This window comes from Calliphora vicina, chromosome 3 (genome assembly GCF_958450345.1).
Source record: "Calliphora vicina chromosome 3, idCalVici1.1, whole genome shotgun sequence".
Classification (NCBI taxonomy): domain Eukaryota; kingdom Metazoa; phylum Arthropoda; class Insecta; order Diptera; family Calliphoridae; genus Calliphora; species Calliphora vicina.
The window spans coordinates 99040119-99044351 of record NC_088782.1 but is presented as its reverse complement, the minus strand read 5'-3'; the positions used below and the strand labels follow the sequence as shown (position 1 = coordinate 99044351).

General features: G+C 27.6%; 1 long non-coding RNA gene across 1 annotated transcript; it reads right to left on the bottom strand.

The window, feature by feature from the left end:
• Positions 1 to 935: 935 nt before the first annotated feature.
• Positions 936 to 1216, bottom strand: LOC135954667 (uncharacterized). Its single transcript, XR_010576266.1, has 2 exons — positions 1142 to 1216; positions 936 to 1072 (listed from the first exon to the last, which is right to left on the bottom strand). It is a non-coding gene; the product is annotated as an uncharacterized LOC135954667 (long non-coding RNA).
• Between the last annotated feature and the right edge of the window lie 3017 nt (positions 1217 to 4233).

The window sequence follows — 4233 nt, the reverse complement described above, 5'->3', positions numbered from 1 at the left end:
TTTCAACAAGATCGGTCAAGAACTATGTGGGTTAGAGGTGGTCAAAATTTTACATTTTTGGCAAACATCCATGTAACTTATTACCTATTGTTCTTAGCAAAATATGTCCCAAATAATTTAGATAGCTATTTCTTCAATCTTTCTAAAAAAAATTAAGAAAAAAATAAATTTTTTTTCGCATTTTTTTCCAAAATTTAACAACTTTTTTTACTTTTTTTCAAAATGAGCCCTTTTTGAGACCAAAAAGCTCTTAAAGGAATATACCTAAGCTTTCTTTTGACCTTTTCAAAAAATTTAAAAATTATATGTTTTCAGTTACAAAACATTTATTTTGATAGATGTCTAAGTCGCATCCCACTAAGCGGAAAAAAATATTTTTATTAATTTTTGAATTTTTTTTCAAAAGATTGAAGAAATGGCTATCTAAACAATTTAAGATACATTTTGCTGAGAACAATAGGTAATAAGTTACATGGATGAGAAGAAAAACCTGTTTGTCCAAAATGTCAAAAATTTTACCCCCTCTAACTCAAAGACTTCTTGACCGATCTTGTTGAAAAATTGTGTCTGTATTACTATCCAATAGGGCTAACCTTGAAGCAAATTTCATCGGAAGACATCGATTTCAAAAGTTGGTTCACTTGATATAAAAAGCCTCATATCGTCCCCTTAAGAAAACAATAGTATATATTTTTTTTGAAATTGTAAATCAAACACAACAAATCGTAATTTATTTATTGAAAAAAAAAACATTTTTTCTTTATTAAATTATTTGTACTATTATTGAAAGGAGTATTTGAAAATAATTAAAATTTCCAACAATTAATTTTATAAAAACAATGAACAAAATGTTTGGTTTTAAATTTTTTTTCCATTAAAAAATTATTTTTCTTTTTTATTTTGGTTTCTTTCTTTAAACAAATAAAAAACAACAATTATTTATAAATGACATGTTTTTTTAATGACACATAATTTCTTACAATACATTTATCATGTTACAAAACAAAAATATCATTCGCAGATTCCTAACAGATTGTCTTCCAACATTATTGTCTGTCCAACATTAGTCCATCTGGAAATTGCGAAAGTTTTTATTAGAAATTTGGATAAAATTCAATTAATTAATAAAAAAAATACTCACATTGTGTCCCAGTTGTTTTTGGTTGTCTAATTTTTGCCAGAGATTCCGGTTTGTTATGTTGGAACGGCCATGACTTTAAATAAAATTAAAATGTAGTTTATATTGCAACAATAATTTACACAACTTACCTCCAGAAAAACGACTAAAACTCCTAAAATCTTTAAAGAATCACAAAATATGTTGACAATATGAGAAAACCGACATTTTATTTTCATTTTACAAAATTTGTAATTTCTAGTTATTTTCTTTTTTGTTGTCAAAATTTATTTTTTTTATTGTTTTATGAACTATTTTTGAAAATAGGAAAAACAATGAAAAATGTTTATTGAATCAAATAAAATTGTTTATGAAATACAATTTAAAACCAAATAAAGTTTTGTTTGGAGAAAAAATTGTAATAATTTTTTCTGTGTATGCTTATACACTATTGTTTTATTGAGGGGACGATAAACTTTGTTGTGTATAAGTTGAATATTTCGTAATGTTATACATCGAATAACAAATTTTATTTTAAACTACAATGTTATACATTAAGACAAATAAATGTTTGTTATTATTTTTAATTTAAAAAGAATAAAATTGTAATGAGATTTTTAACGAACGACTAAGAATCTCAATATATGAAACACCAACTTTACTTAGTAAGAAGATGTAACATAAACTATAACACTGTGTTGTTGGATGTATTGGCAATTTTAAAAGTGTACTTTAAACATTTTAAGAACATTTTGATACTTTTGTACAAATAATCTACCTTACATTACGTTCTCGCTTTTATTTTACGAAATATTAAATTCTCAGCACGTTTAAATGAACCAGATAAAGTTGCACAGCATAAATATGTTTGATACTTTCATTATTATTATTATTCTTTTCTTGCCATACAATTACAGTATTAAGCCTTTCTACAGTCTTTACATCTACAATTTCATGATAATGCCACTTACTGTTGCCATTCCAAAGCATCCTAATATATGAGCAAATAATTTATGCCCTGTGCGTCTGAAGAGACAAAGGTGGCATTAACTAGGTTTTCTATTGTTCCAGCAGGAGTATGAGTATAAAAACAAGTAAGAGTACTATATTCGGCCGTGCCGAATCTTAAATACCCTCCACCTAAATATGATGGTATAAAACCTGAAATAATATAATAATTGTTAGAAAGACTAGTTTACGCAGAAGATATTTTATTTCAAATGTACAAAAAATTATATCTAATTCAGCAATTTATAACTGAAATTCCTATTAGAACGTTTGACACAGTTAATTATTGTGTTTTAATTGAGAAATTATCGTCTAAATTTAATTTTTCTAAATCTTCGTGTACATTATTATTTTCTTACATAGGTAACCGTAAACAGTTTGTTGGAACTGGGTTAAACGATCTACAATATCTGAGTGTCAAAGTGGCGCACAGTGGTATGAGAAAAAAAAAGAGGGAAACAAATCTGTAACTTCTAAACTCTTAGTCCGATTTTAATGAAATTTCACATGCACAAAGGGGAAGTGTTGTCGAGTTTAAGTCTGGACCTCAACATTTTTCCCTTTTAACCTCAAGTGAAGAAACAGAGTATAAAAAAGGGTATACAAATATATTTAGACAAATTTCAAAATATTTGGTTGTGGGACTTATGTGTTAGCTATGACCTATTATCGTTCGATTGTTATAAAATATTTTAACGTGATTTTTATGTATTTATATGAGAGCTGGTGCCAATTATGGGCCAATATTCACAAAATTCAGTATTATGATTTTTGAATACAAATTACTGATCTGTGTACTATTTTTATTTAATATATGGATGCTATGACCTATTATGGTCCTAAGTATTTAAGGGCTATTTTTGTAGAATTTCATATAAACAACGCTATTAACAAGAATGGATCTTATGTGGGAGCTATGCCGAATTATGCACCAATATTTAAAAAATCTTGTAGTACGATTCTTGGATACAAATTACTCATCGGTGTAAAATTTTGGTTGAGTGTAGATTTTTATGGATATTTGTGCAGGTTAATATGTTTTCCTGAAGTGGTTCTTATATGGAGGCTATGACCAATTATGAGCCTATCATCATAAAATTTGGTACATCGATTTTTGTATATATTGAATAAATTTGTTTTGAATTTCAACCTGATAACTATATTTGTAAGAAATTTATGAGGATGTTAGTGATTTTCGGGAGTGGACCTTATATGGGAGCTATGGTTAAATATGGACCGATATTCACAAAATCCAGAACTATGATTACTGTATACAAATTACTGATCTGTGCGTAATTTCATTTTGATATCGATATGTTTTTAATATTTTTTAAGGTTAATATCTTTTTTCGGAAATGGGCCTTATAGGGGAGCTATGACCAATTATCGGCCAATCTGCATAAAATTTGGTACAATGATATCTATATATATGAGTATTATTTTTGTCGAATTTTAGCATGGTAAAGGTATTTATAAGAAATTTATGAGTACTTAATTGATTTTTTGAAGTGGACCTTATATGGGGGCTATGATCAAACATGGACCGATATTCACAAAATCTTGTAGTATGATTTCTAAATATAAACTATGGATGTGTGTGAAATTTTGTTTTGATATTGATATTTTTTAGATATTTATGTAGATTATTGTGTTTTTCGGAAGTGGTCCTTATATGGGAGCTATAACCAATTATCGGCCGATCTTCATAGAATTAAGTACAACGATTTTGGTATATATAGGGATTATTCATGTCGAATTTCAACTTGATAGCGATATTTATAAGACATTTATGCTTATTTAAGAGATTTTCGGAAGTGTACTTTATATGGGGGCTATGGTCAAATATGGGCCGATCCACGAAAAATTTTGTAATGTAATTTCTTTTACCACGGAACTTATTTTTGGTGAATTTTATGTGGATATTCCTATTCTGTAGGCATTTATAGACCATAGAACCATATTTCGGGAAGAAATTTGTATGGGGGCTAGGAGAAATCATGGACCGATTCTTATAATTTTCACCATAGTTACTCCTTTTATTATAAAAGTAACGAGTGCAAAATTTTATGATATTAGCTGCAATATATTTACAAAAAATGTCCAAAAAT